This window comes from Gorilla gorilla, chromosome Y, assembly GCF_029281585.2.
Source record: "Gorilla gorilla gorilla isolate KB3781 chromosome Y, NHGRI_mGorGor1-v2.1_pri, whole genome shotgun sequence".
Classification (NCBI taxonomy): domain Eukaryota; kingdom Metazoa; phylum Chordata; class Mammalia; order Primates; family Hominidae; genus Gorilla; species Gorilla gorilla.
The window spans coordinates 4366846-4383322 of record NC_073248.2 but is presented as its reverse complement, the minus strand read 5'-3'; positions in this window follow the sequence as shown (position 1 = coordinate 4383322).

The following is a 16477-nucleotide window of genomic DNA, read 5'->3' as shown; positions in this document are numbered from 1 at the left end:
TTTCCATGTTTATACAGATAGCGGTGTAGATATTTCCAGGTTTATACAGACAGCAGTGTAGATATCTCCATCTTAATACAGATGGCGGTGTAGATATTTATATGTTGATACAGATGGCGGTGCAGATATTTCCATGTTCATACCGATGGCGGTGTAGATATTTCCATGTTTATAGAGATAGCGGTGTAGTTATTTCCTTGTATAAAGAGATATCTTTGTGGATATTTCCAGGTATATGCAGATAGCTGTGTAGATATTTCCATTTTCATGCAGATAGCGGTGTAGATATTTCCATGTTCAAACAGATAGCGGTGTAGATATTTCCATGTTCATACAGATAGCGGTGTAGATATTTCCATGTTTATACAGATAGCGGTGAAGTTGTATGCATGTTTACACAGATAGCGGTGTATATATTTCCATGTTCATACAGATAGCTGTGTAGATATTTCCATGTTCATCCAGATGGCTGTGTAGGTATATCCATGTTCATACAGATGGCGGTGAAGATTTTTCCATGTTCATACAGATAGCGGTGTAGATATTTCCATGTTCATACAGATAGCGGTGTAGATATTTCCATGTTCATACAGATAGCGGTGTAACTATTTAAATGTTCATACAGATAGCGGTGCAGATATTTCCATGTTCATCCAGATGTCTGTGTAGATATATCCTTGTTCATACAGATGGCGGTGAAGATATTTCCATGTTCATACAGATAGCGGTGTAGATATTTCCATGTTCACACAGATAGCGGTGTAAGTATTTCCATGTTCATACAGATAGAGGGGCTGATATTTCCATGTTCATACAGATAGCGGTGTTGATATTTCCATGTTTATAAAGGTAGCGGTGTAGATATTTCCATATTTATACAGATAGCGGTGTAGATATTTCCATGTTTATACAGGCAGCGGTTTAGATATTTCCATGTTTATACAGATGGTGGTGTAGATATCTCCATCTTAATACAGATCGCCGGGTAGATATTTATATGTTCATACAGATGGCAGTGCAGATATTTCCGTGTTCATACAGATGGCGGTGTAGATATTTCCATGTTCATACAGATAGCGGTGTAGTTATTTCCACGTGTAAAGAGATAGCTGTGTAGATATTTCCATGTATATGCAGATAGCTGTGTAGGTATTTCCATTTTCTTGCAGATAGCGGTGTAGATATTTCAATGTTCAGATAGCGGTGTAGATATTTCCATGTTCATACAGATAGCGGTGTAGATATTTCCATGTTTATACAGATTGTGGTGAAGATGTATGCATTTTTACACAGATAGCGGTGTAGATATTTCCATGTTCATACAGATAGCGGTGTAGATATTTCCGTGTTCATCCAGATGGCTGTGTAGATTTATTCATGTTCATACAGATAGCGGTGTAGATATTTCCATGTTCATACAGATAGCGGTGTAGATATTTCCATGTTCATCCAGATGGCTGTGTAGATATATCCATGTTCATACAGATGGCGGTGAAGATATTTCCATGTTCATACAGATAGCGGTGTAGTTATTTCCATGTGTAAAGAGATAGCTGTGAATATTTCCATGTACATGCAGATAGCTGTGTAGATATTTCCATTTTCATGCAGATAGCGGTTTAGATATTTCCATGTTCAAACAGATAGCGGTGTAGATATTCCCATGTTCATACAGATCACGGTGTAGATTTTTCCATGTTCATCCAGATGGATGTGTAGACATATCCATGTTCATACAGATGGAGGTGAAGATATTTCCATGTTCATACAGATAGCGGTGTAGATATTTCCATTTTCATACAGATAGCGGTGTAGATATTTCCATGTTCATACAGATGGCTGTGTAGATATATCCATGTTCATACAGATGGCGTTGAAGATATTTCCATGTTCATACAGTGAGTGGTGTAGCTATTTCCATGTTCATACAGATAGCGGTGTAGATATTTCCATGTTCATACCGATAGCGGTGCTGATATTTCCATGTTTATACAGGTAGCGGTGTAGATATTTCCATGTTTATACAGATAGCGGTGTAGATATTTCCATGTTTATACTGATAGCGGTGTAAATATTTCCATGTTTATACAGATAGCGGTGTAGATATCTCCTTCTTAATGCTCATGGCGGTGTAGATATTTATATGTTCATACAGATGGCGGTGCAGATATTTCCATGTTCATAGAGATGGCGGTGTAGATATTTCCATGTTTAAAGAGATAGCGGTGTAGTTATTTCCATGTGTAAAAAGATAGCTGCGTGGATATTTCCATGTATATGCAGATAGCTGTGTAGATATTTCCATTTTCATGCAGATAGTGGTGTAGATATTTCCATGTTCAGATAGCGGTGTAGATATTTCCATATTCATGCAGATAGCGGTGCTGATATTTCCATGTTTATACAGGTAGTGGTGTAGATATTTCCATGTTTATACAGATTGCGGTGTAGATATTTCCATGTTTATACAGATAGCGGTGTAGATATTTCCAAGTTTATACAGATAGCGGTGTAGATATCTCCATCTTAATATAGATGGCGGTGTAGATATTTATATGTTCACACAGATGGCGGTGCAGATATTTCCATGTTCATACAGATGGCAGTGTAGATATTTGTATGTTTATAGAGATAGCGCTGTAGTTATTTCCATGTGTAAAGAGATAGCTTTGTAGATATTTCCATGTATATGCAGATCGCTGTGTAGATATTTCCATTTTCATGCAGATAGCGGTGTAGATATTTCCATGTTCAGATAGCGGTGTAGATATTTCCATGTTCATACAGATAGCAGTGTAGATATTTCCATGTTTATATAGATAGCGGTGAAGATGTGTGCATGTTTACACAGATAGCGTTGTAGATATTTCCATCTTCATACAGATAGCAGTGTAGATATTTCCATGTTCATACAGATAGCAGTGCTGATATTTACATGTTTATACAGATAGCGGTGAAGATGTATGCATGTTTACACAGATAGCGGTGTATATATTTCCATGTTCATACAGATAGCTGTGTAGATATTTCCATGTTCATCCCGATGGCTCTGTACTTATATCCATGTTCATACAGATGGCGGTGAAGATATTTCCATGTTCATACAGATAGCGGTGTAGATATTTCCATGTTCATACAGATAGCGGTGAAGATATTTCCATGTTCATACAGATAGCGGTGTAGCTATTTCCATGTTCATACAGATAGCGGTGAAGTTATTTCCATGTTCATCCAGATGGCTGTGTAGATATATCCATGTTCATACAGATGGCGGTGAGTATATTTCCATGTTCATACAGATAGCGGTGTAGATATCTCCATGCTCATACAGATAGAGGGGCTGATATTTCCATGTTCAAACAGATACCGGTGCTGATATTTCCTTGTTTATACAGGTAGCGGTGTAGATATATCCATGTTTATACAGATAGCATTGTAGATATTTCCATGTTTATACAGATAGCGGTGTTGATATTTCCATGCTTATACAGATTTCGGTGAAGATATCTCCATCTTAATACAGATGGCCGTCTAGATATGTATATGTTCATACTGATGTCGGTGCAGATATTTCCATGTTCATACAGATGGCGGTGTAGATATTTCCATGTTTATAGATATAGCGGTGTAGTTATTTCCATGTGTAAAGAGATAGCTGTGTAGATATTTCCATGTATATGCAGATAGTGTACATATTTCCATTTTCATGCAGATAGCGGTGTAGATATTTCCATGTTCAAACAGATAGCGGTGTAGATACTTCCATGTTTATACAGATAGCGGTGAAGATGTATGCATGTTTACACAGATAGCGGTGTAGATATTTCCATGTTCATACAGATGGCTGTGTAGATATATCCATGTTCATACAGATAGCGGTGTAGATATTTCCATGTTCATACAGATAGTGGTGTAGCTATTTCCATTTTCATACAGATAGCTGTGTAGATATTTCCATGTTTATACAGATAGCGGTGAAGATGTAAGCATGTTTACACAGATAGCGGTGTAGATATTTCAATGTTCATACAGATAGCGGTGTAGATATTTCCATGTACATACAGATAGCGGTGCTGATGTTTCCATGTTTATATGGGTGGCGGTGTAGATATTTCCATGTTTATACAGATAGCGGTGTAGATATTTCCAGGTTTATACAGACAGCAGTGTAGATATCTCCATCTTAATACAGATGGCGGTGTAGATATTTATATGTTGATACAGATGGCGGTGCAGATATTTCCATGTTCATACCGATGGCGGTGTAGATATTTCCATGTTTATAGAGATAGCGGTGTAGTTATTTCCTTGTATAAAGAGATATCTTTGTGGATATTTCCAGGTATATGCAGATAGCTGTGTAGATATTTCCATTTTCATGCAGATAGCGGTGTAGATATTTCCATGTTCAAACAGATAGCGGTGTAGATATTTCCATGTTCATACAGATAGCGGTGTAGATATTTCCATGTTTATACAGATAGCGGTGAAGTTGTATGCATGTTTACACAGATAGCGGTGTATATATTTCCATGTTCATACAGATAGCTGTGTAGATATTTCCATGTTCATCCAGATGGCTGTGTAGGTATATCCATGTTCATACAGATGGCGGTGAAGATTTTTCCATGTTCATACAGATAGCGGTGTAGATATTTCCATGTTCATACAGATAGCGGTGTAGATATTTCCATGTTCATACAGATAGCGGTGTAACTATTTAAATGTTCATACAGATAGCGGTGCAGATATTTCCATGTTCATCCAGATGTCTGTGTAGATATATCCTTGTTCATACAGATGGCGGTGAAGATATTTCCATGTTCATACAGATAGCGGTGTAGATATTTCCATGTTCACACAGATAGCGGTGTAAGTATTTCCATGTTCATACAGATAGAGGGGCTGATATTTCCATGTTCATACAGATAGCGGTGTTGATATTTCCATGTTTATAAAGGTAGCGGTGTAGATATTTCCATATTTATACAGATAGCGGTGTAGATATTTCCATGTTTATACAGGCAGCGGTTTAGATATTTCCATGTTTATACAGATGGTGGTGTAGATATCTCCATCTTAATACAGATCGCCGGGTAGATATTTATATGTTCATACAGATGGCAGTGCAGATATTTCCGTGTTCATACAGATGGCGGTGTAGATATTTCCATGTTCATACAGATAGCGGTGTAGTTATTTCCACGTGTAAAGAGATAGCTGTGTAGATATTTCCATGTATATGCAGATAGCTGTGTAGGTATTTCCATTTTCTTGCAGATAGCGGTGTAGATATTTCAATGTTCAGATAGCGGTGTAGATATTTCCATGTTCATACAGATAGCGGTGTAGATATTTCCATGTTTATACAGATTGTGGTGAAGATGTATGCATTTTTACACAGATAGCGGTGTAGATATTTCCATGTTCATACAGATAGCGGTGTAGATATTTCCGTGTTCATCCAGATGGCTGTGTAGATTTATTCATGTTCATACAGATAGCGGTGTAGATATTTCCATGTTCATACAGATAGCGGTGTAGATATTTCCATGTTCATCCAGATGGCTGTGTAGATATATCCATGTTCATACAGATGGCGGTGAAGATATTTCCATGTTCATACAGATAGCGGTGTAGTTATTTCCATGTGTAAAGAGATAGCTGTGAATATTTCCATGTACATGCAGATAGCTGTGTAGATATTTCCATTTTCATGCAGATAGCGGTTTAGATATTTCCATGTTCAAACAGATAGCGGTGTAGATATTCCCATGTTCATACAGATCACGGTGTAGATTTTTCCATGTTCATCCAGATGGATGTGTAGACATATCCATGTTCATACAGATGGAGGTGAAGATATTTCCATGTTCATACAGATAGCGGTGTAGATATTTCCATTTTCATACAGATAGCGGTGTAGATATTTCCATGTTCATACAGATGGCTGTGTAGATATATCCATGTTCATACAGATGGCGTTGAAGATATTTCCATGTTCATACAGTGAGTGGTGTAGCTATTTCCATGTTCATACAGATAGCGGTGTAGATATTTCCATGTTCATACCGATAGCGGTGCTGATATTTCCATGTTTATACAGGTAGCGGTGTAGATATTTCCATGTTTATACAGATAGCGGTGTAGATATTTCCATGTTTATACTGATAGCGGTGTAAATATTTCCATGTTTATACAGATAGCGGTGTAGATATCTCCTTCTTAATGCTCATGGCGGTGTAGATATTTATATGTTCATACAGATGGCGGTGCAGATATTTCCATGTTCATAGAGATGGCGGTGTAGATATTTCCATGTTTAAAGAGATAGCGGTGTAGTTATTTCCATGTGTAAAAAGATAGCTGCGTGGATATTTCCATGTATATGCAGATAGCTGTGTAGATATTTCCATTTTCATGCAGATAGTGGTGTAGATATTTCCATGTTCAGATAGCGGTGTAGATATTTCCATATTCATGCAGATAGCGGTGCTGATATTTCCATGTTTATACAGGTAGTGGTGTAGATATTTCCATGTTTATACAGATTGCGGTGTAGATATTTCCATGTTTATACAGATAGCGGTGTAGATATTTCCAAGTTTATACAGATAGCGGTGTAGATATCTCCATCTTAATATAGATGGCGGTGTAGATATTTATATGTTCACACAGATGGCGGTGCAGATATTTCCATGTTCATACAGATGGCAGTGTAGATATTTGTATGTTTATAGAGATAGCGCTGTAGTTATTTCCATGTGTAAAGAGATAGCTTTGTAGATATTTCCATGTATATGCAGATCGCTGTGTAGATATTTCCATTTTCATGCAGATAGCGGTGTAGATATTTCCATGTTCAGATAGCGGTGTAGATATTTCCATGTTCATACAGATAGCAGTGTAGATATTTCCATGTTTATATAGATAGCGGTGAAGATGTGTGCATGTTTACACAGATAGCGTTGTAGATATTTCCATCTTCATACAGATAGCAGTGTAGATATTTCCATGTTCATACAGATAGCGGTGAAGATATTTCCATGTTCATACAGATAGCGGTGTAGATATTTCCATGTTCATACAGATAGCGGTGCTGATATTTCCATGTTCATACAGGTAGCGGTGTAGATATTTCCATGTTTATACAGGTAGCGGTGTAGATATTTCCATGTTCATACAGATTGCGGTGTAGATATTTCCATGTTTATACAGATAGCTCTGTAGATATTTGCAGGTTTATACAGATAGCGGTGTAGATATCTCCATCTTAATATAGATGGCAGTGTAGATATTTAAAAGTTCATACAGATGGCGGTGCAGATATTTCCATGTTCATACAGATGGCGGTGTAGCTATTTCCATGTTTATAGAGATATCGCTGTACTTATTTCCATGTGTAAAGAGATAGCTTTGTAGATATTTCCATGTATATGCAGATCGCTGTGTAGATATTTCCATTTTCATGCAGATAGCCGTGTAGATATTTCCATGTTCAAACAGATAGCGGTGTAGATATTTCCATGTTCATACAGATAGCAGTGTAGATATTTCCATGTTTTTACAGATAGCGGTGAAGATGTATGCATGTTTACACAGATAGCGGTGTAGATATTTCCATGTTCATACAGATAGCGGTATAGATATTTCCATGTTCATCCAGATGGCTGTGTAGATATATCCATGTTCATACAGAGGGCGGTGAAGATATTTCCATGTTCATACAGATAGCGGTGTAGTTATTTCCATGTGTAAAGAGATAGCTGTGTAGATATTTCCATGCATATGCAGATAGCTGTGTATATATTTCCATTTTCATGCAGATAGCGGTTTAGATATTTCCATGTTCAAACAGATAGCGGTGTAGATATTTCCGTGTTCATACAGATAACGGTGTAGATATTTCCATGTTCAAACAGATAGCGGAGTAGATATTTCCGTGTTCATACAGATCGCGGTGTAGATATTTCCATGTTCATACAGATAGCGGTGTAGATACTTCCATGTTCATACAGATAGAGGGGCTGATATTTCCATATTCATACAGATAGCGGTGCTGATATTTCCATGATTATACAGATAGCGGTGTAGATATTTCCATGTTTATACAGATAGCGGTGTAGATATTTCCATGTTTATACAGATAGCGGTGTTGCTATCTCCATCTTAATACAGATGGCGGTGTAGATATTTATGTGTTCATACAGATGGCGGTGCAGATATTTCCATGTTCATACAGATAGCGGTGTAGTTATTTCCATGTGTAAAGAGATAGCTGTGTAGATATTTCCATGTATATGCAGATAGCTGTGTAGATATTTCTATTTTCATGCAGACAGCGGTTTAGATATTTCCATGTTTGTACAGATAGCGGTGTAGATATTTCCATGTTCATACAGATAGCCTTGTAGACATTTCCATGTTTATACAGATAGCGGTGAAGATGTATGCATGTTAACACAGATAGCGGTGTAGATATTTCCATGTTCATACAGATAGCGGTGTAGATATTTCAAAGTTCATACAGACAGCGGTTTAGATATTTCCTTCTTAATACAGATGGCGGTGTAGATATTTATATGTTCATACAGATGGCGGTGCAGATATTTTCATATTCATACAGATGGCGGTGTAGATATTTCCATGTTTATAGAGATAGCGGTGTAGTTATTTCCATATGTTAAGAGATAGCAGTGTAGATATTTCCATGTATATGCAGATAGCTGTGTAGATATTTCCATTTTCATGCAGACAGCGGTGTAGATATTTCCATGTTCAAACAGATAGCGGTGTAGATATTTCCATGTTCTTATAGATAGCGGTGTAGATATTTCCATGTTCATACAGATAGCGTTGTAGATATTTCCCTGTTCATACAGATGTCGGTGTAGATAATTCCATGTTCATACAGATAGCGGTGCTGATATTTCCATGTTTATACAGGTAGTGGTGTAGATATTTCCATGTTTATACAGATAGCGGTGTAGATATTTCCATGTTTATACAGATAGCGGTGTAGATATTTCCATGTTTATACTGATAGCAGTTTAGATATTTCCTTCTTAATACAGATGGCGGTGTATTTATATGTTCATACAGATGGCGGTTTAGATACTTCCATGTTTATACAGATAGCAGTGTAGATATCTCCATCTTAATACAGATGGCGGTGTAGATATTTATATGTTCATACAGATGGCGGTGCAGATATTTCCATGTTCATACAGATGGCGGTGTGGTTATTTCCATGTTCATACAGATAGTGGTGTAGTAATTTCCATGTGTAAAGAGATAGCTTTGTAGATATTTAAATGTATATGCAGATAGCAGTGTAGATATTTCCATGTTTATACAGATAGCGGTGTAGATATTTCCATGTTTATACAGAGAGCAGTGCAGATATCTCCATCTTAATACAGATTGCGGTGTAGATATTTATATGTTCATACAGATGGCGGTGCAGATATTTCCATGTTCATACAGATGGCGGTGTAGATATTTCCACGTTCATACAGATAGCGGTGTAGTTATTTCCATGTGTAAAGGGATACCTGTGTAGATATTTAAATGTATATGCAGATAGCAGTGTAGATATTTCCATTTTCATGCAGATAGCTGTGTAGATATTTCCATGTTCAAACAGATAGCGGTGTAGACATTTCCATGTTCATACAGATAGCGTTGTAGATATTTCCATGTTCATACAGATAGCGGTGTATATATTTCCATGTTTATACAGATAGCGGTGAAGATCTATGCATGTTTACAGAGATAGCGGTGTAGATATTTCCATGTTCATCCAGATGGCTTTGTAGATATATCCATGTTCATACAGATAGCGGTGTAGCTATTTCCATGTTCATACAGATAGCGGTGTAGATATTTCCATGTTCATACAGATAGCGGTGTAGATATTTCCATGTTCATACAGATAGCGGTGCTGATATTTCCTTGTTTATACAGGCAGCGGTGTAGATATTTCCATGTTTATACAGATAGCGGTTTAGATATTTCCTTCTTAATACAGATGGCGGTGTAGATATTTATATGTTCATACAGATGGTGGTGTAGATATTTCCATGTTTATACAGATAGCAGTGTAGATATCTCCATCTTAATACAGATGGCAGTGTAGATATTTATATGTTCATACAGATGGCGGTGCAGATATTTCCGTGTTCATACAGATGGCGCTGTAGATATTTCCATGTTCAAACAGATAGCGGTGTAGTTATTTCCATGTGTAAAGAGATAGCTGTGCAGATATTTAAATGAATATGCAGATAGCAGTGTAGATATTTCCATTTTCATGCAGATAGCGGTGTAGATATTTCCAAGTTCAAACAGATAGCGGTGTAGATATTCCCATGTTCATACAGATAGCGGTGTGGATATTTCCATGTTCATACAGATAGCGGTGTAGATATTTCCATGTTCATACAGATAGTGGTGTAGCTATTTCCATGTTCATACTGATAACGGTGTAGCTATTTCCATGTTCATACAGATAGCAGTGTAGATATTTCCATGTTCATACAGATAGCGATGTAGATATTTCCATGTTCATACAGATAGCAGTGCTGATATTTCCATGTTTATACAGGCAGCGGTTTAGTTATTTCCATGTTTATACAGATAGCGGTGTAGATATTTCCATGTTTATTCAGATAGCGGTGTAGATATCTGCATCTTTATACAGATGGTGGTGTAGATATTTATATGTTCATACAGATGGCGGTGCAGATATTTCCATGTTCATACAGATAGCAGTGTAGATATTTCCATGTTCATACAGATAGTGGTGTAGATATTTCCATGGTTATACAGATAGCGTTGTAGATATTTCCATGTTTATACAGATAACGATGTAGATATTTCCATGTTTATTCAGTTAGCGGTGTAGATATCTCCATCTTAATACAGATGGCGGTGTAGATATTTATATGTTCATACACATGGCGGTGCAGGTATTTCCATGTTCATACAGATGGCGGTGTAGATATTTCCATGTTCATACAGATAGCGGTGTAGTTATTTCCATGTGTAAAGAGATAGCTGTGTAGATATTTCCATGTATATGCAGATAGCTGTGTAGATATTTCCATTTTCATGCAGATTGCGGTTTATGTATTTCCATCTTCAAACAGATAGCGGTGTAGATATTTCCATGTTCATACAGATAGCGGTGTAGATATTTTAATGTTTATACAGATATCGGTGAAGTTGTATGCATGTTTACACAGATAGCGTTGTGGATATTTCCATGTTCATCCAGAGGGCTGTTAGATATATCCATGTTCATACAGATAGCGGTGTAGCTATTTCCATGTTCATACAGATAGCGGTGTAGATATTTCCATGTTCATACAGATAGCTGTGTAGATATTTCCATGTTCATACAGATAGCGGTGCTGATATTTCCATGTTTATACAGGTAGCGGTGTAGATATTTCCATGTTTATACAGATAGCGGTGTAGATATTTCCATGTTTATACAGATAGCGGTGTAGATATTTCCATGTTTATACAGATAGCGGTGTAGATATCTCCATCTTTATACAGATTTCGGTGTAGATATTTATATTTTCGTACAGTTGGCGGTGCAGATATTTCCATGTTCATACAGATGGCGGTGTGGATATTTCCAGGTTCATACAGATAGCGGTGTAGTTATTTCCATGTGTAAAAATATAGCTGTGTAGATATTTCCATGTATATGCAGATAGCAGTGTAGATATTTCCATTTTCATGCAGATAGCGGTGTAGATATTTCCATGTTCAAACAGATAGCGGAGTAGATATTTCCATGTTCATACAGATAGCGGTGTAGATATTTCCATGTTCATACAGATAGCGGTGTAGATATTTCCATGTTTATACAGATAGCGGTGAAGATGTATGCATGTTTACACAGATAGCGGTGTAGATATTTCCATGTTCATACAGATAGTGGTGTAGCTATTTCCATGTTCATCCAGATGGCTGTGTAGATATATCCATGTTCATACAGATAGTGGTGTAGATATTTCCATGTTCATACAGATAGCGGTGCTGATATTTCCATGTTTATACAGGCAGCGGTGTAGCTATTTCCATGTTCCTACAGATAGCGGTGTAGATATTTCCATGTTCATACACATAGCGGTGTAGATATTTCCATGTTCATACACATAGCGGTGTAGATATTTCCAGGTTCGTACAGATAGCGGTCCTGATATTTCCATGTTTATACAGGTAGCGGTGTAGATATTTCCATGTTTATACAGATAGCGGTGTAGATATTTCCATGTTTATACAGATAGCAGTGTAGATATTTCCATGTTTATTCAGATAGCGGTGTAGATATCTCCATCTTAATAGAGATGGCGGTGTAGATATTTATATGTTCATACAGATGGCGGTGCAGATATTTCCATGTTCATACAGATGGCGGTGTAGATATTTCCATGTTCATACAGATAGCGGTGTAGTTATTTCCTTGTGTAAAGAGATAGCTGTGTAGATATTTCCATCTATATGCAGATAGCTGTGTAGATATTTCCATTTTCATGCAGATAGCGGTGTATATATTTCCATCTTCAAACAGATAGCGGTGTAGATATTTCCATGTTCATAGAGATAGCAGTGTAGATATTTCCATGTTTATACAGATAGCGCTGAAGATGTATGCATGTTTACACAGATAGCTGTGTGGATATTTCCATGTTCATCCAGAGGGCTGTGTAGATATATCCATGTTCATTCAGATAGCGGTGTAGATATTTCCATGTTCATACACATAGCAGTGTAGATATTTCCATGTTCATACAGAGAGCGGTGCTGATATTTCCATGTTTATACAGGTAGCGGTGTAGATATTTCCATGTTTATACAGATAGCAGTGTAGATATTTCCACGTTTATACAGATAGCGGTGTAGATATTTCCATGTTTATACAGATAGCGGTGTAGATATCTCCATCTTAATACTGATGGCGGTGTAGATATTTATATGTTCATACAGATGGCGGTGCAGATATTTCCATACTCATACAGATGGCGGTGTAGATATTTCCATGTTCATACAGATAGCGGTGTAGTTATTTCCATGTGTAAAGAGATAGCTGTGTAGATATTTCCATGTATATGCAGATAGCTGTGTATATATTTCCATTTTCATGCAGATTGCGGTGTATGTATTTCCATCTTCAAACAGAGAGCGGTGTAGATATTTCCATGTTCATACAGATAGCGGTGTAGATATTTCCATGTTTATACAGATACCGGTGAAGATGTATGCATGTTTACACAGATAGCGGTGTGGATATTTCCCTGTTCATCCAGAGGGCTGTGTAGATATATCCATGTTCATACAGATAGCGGTGTAGATATTTCCATGTTCATACAGATAGCGGTGTAGATATTTCCATGTTCATACAGATAGCGGTGTAGATATTTCCATGTTCATAAAGATAGCGGTGCTGATATTTCCATGTTCATACAGGTAGCGGTGTAGATATTTCCATGTTTATACAGATAGCGGTGTAGATATTTCCATGTTTATACAGATAGCGGTGTAGATATTTCCATGTTTGTACAGATATCGGTGTAGATATCTCCATCTTAATACAGATTGCGGTGTAGATATTTATATGTTCATACAGATGGCGGTGCAGATATTTCCATGTTCATACAGATGGCGGTGTGGATATTTCCATGTTCATACAGATAGCGGTGTAGTTATTTCCATGTGTAAAGATATAGCTGTGTAGATATTTCCATGTATATGCAGATAGCAGTGTAGATATTTCCATTTTCATGCAGATAGCAGTGTAGATATTTCCACGTTCAAACAGATAGCGGAGTAGATATTTCCATGTTCATACAGATAGCGGTGTAGATATTTCCATGTTCATACAGATAGCGGTGTAGATATTTCCATGTTTATACAGATAGCGGTGAAGATGTATGCATGTTTACACAGATAGCGGTGTAGATATTTCCATGTTCATACAGAGAGTGGTGTAGATATTTCCATGTTCATCCAGTTGGCTGTGTAGATATATCCATGTTCATACAGATAGTGGTGTAGATATTTCCATGTTCATACAGTTAGCGGTGCTGATATTTCCATGTTTATACAGGCAGCGGTGCAGATATTTCCATGTTCACACAGATAGCAGTGTAGATATTTCCATGTTTATACAGATAGCGGTGAAGATGTATGCATGTTTACACAGATACCGCTGTAGATATTACCATGTTCATCCAGGTGGCTGTGTAGATATATCCAAGTTCATACAGATAGCGGTGTAGATATTTCCATGTTCATACAGATAGCGGTGTAGATATTTCCATGTTCATCCAGATGGCTGTGTAGATATATCCAAGTTCATACAGATAGCGGTGTAGATATTTCCATGTTCCTACAGATGGCGGTGAAGATATTTCCATGTTCATACAGATAGCGGTGTAGTTATTTCCATGTGTAAAGAGATAGCTGTGTAGATATTTCCATGTATATGCAGATAGCTGTGTATATATTTCCATTTTCATGCAGATAGTGGTTTAGATATTTCCATGTTCAAACAGATAGCGGTGTAGATATTTCCATGTTCATAGAGATAGCGGTGTAGATAATTCCATGTTCATACAGATAGAGGGGCTGACATTTCCATGTTCATACAGATAGCGGTGCTGATATTTCCATGTTTATACAGAGAGCGGTGTAGATATTTCCATGTTTATTCAGATAGCGGTGTAGATATTTCCATGTTTATACAGATAGCGGTGTATATATCTCCATCTTAATACAGATGGCGGTGTAGATATTTATATGTTCATACTGTTGGCGGTGCGGACATTTCCATGTTCATACAGATAGCGGTGTAGTTATTTACATGTGTAAAGAGATAGATGTGTAGATATTTCCATGTATATGCAGATAGCTGTGTAGATATTTCCATTTTCATGCTGATAGCGGTTTAGATATTTCCATGTTCAAACAGATAGCGGTGTAGATATTTCCACGTTCATACAGATAGCGGTGTTGATATTTCCATGCTTATACAGATTGCGGTGAAGGTTTATGCAAGTTTACACAGATAGCAGTGTAGATATTTCCATGTTCATGCAGATAGTGGTGTAGATATTTCCATGTTCATCCAGATGGCTGTGTAGATATATCCATGTTCATGCTGATAGCGGTGTAGATATTTCCATGTTCCTACAGATAGTGGTGTAGATATTTCCATGTTCATACAGATAGCAGTGTAGCTATTTCCATGTTCATACTGATAGCGGTGTAGATATTTCCATGTTTATAGAGATAGCGGTGTAGATATTTCCATGTTCCTACAGATAGCGGTGCTGATATTTCCATGTTTATACAGGTAGCGGTGTAGGTATTTCCATGTTTATACAGATAGCGGTGTAGGTATTTCCATGTTTATACAGATAGCGGTGTAGATATTTCCAAGTTTATACAGATAGCGGTGTAGATATCTCCATCTAAATACAGATGGCCGTGTAGATATTTATATGTTTATACAGATGGCGGTGCAGATATTTCCATGTTCATACAGATGGCAGTGTAGATATTTCCGTGTTTATAGAGATAGCGGTGTAGTTATTTCCATGTGTAAAGAGATAGCTTTGTAGATATTTCCATGTATATGCACATAGCTGTTTAGATATTTCTATTTTCATGCTGATAGCGGTTTAGATATTTCCATGTTCGTACAGATAGCGGTGTAGATATTTCCATGTTCATACAGATAGCGTTGTAGATATTTCCATGTTTATACAGATAGCGGTGAAGATATATGCATGTTTACACAGATAGCGGTGTAGATATTTCCATGTTCATACAGATAGCGGTGTAGATATTTCAATGTTCATACAGATAGCGGTTTAGATATTTCCTTCTTTATACAGATGGCGGTGTAGATATTTATATGTTCATACAGATGGTGGTGCAGATATTTCCATGTTCATACAGATGGCGGTGTAGATATTTCCATGTTTATAGATTTAGCGGTGTAGTTATTTCCATATGTAAAGAGATAGCTGTGTAGATGTTTCCATGTATATGCAGATAGCTTTGTAGATATTTCCATTTTCATGCAGATAGCGGTGTAGATATTTCCATGTTCAAACAGATAGCGGTGTAGATATTTCCATGTTCATACAGATAGCAGTGTAGATATTTCCATGTTTATAGAGATAGCGGTGAACATGTATGCATGTTTACACAGATAGCGGTGTAGATATTTCCATGTTCAAACAGATAGCGGTGTAGATATTTCCATGTTCATCCAGATGGCTGTGTAGATATGTCCATGTTCCAACAGATGGCGGTGAAGATATTTCCATGTTCATACAGATAGCGGTGTAGTTATTTCCATGTGTAAAGAGATACCTGTGTAGATATATCCATGTATATGCAGATAGCTGTGTATGTATTTCCATTTTCATGCAGATAGCGGTATAGATAT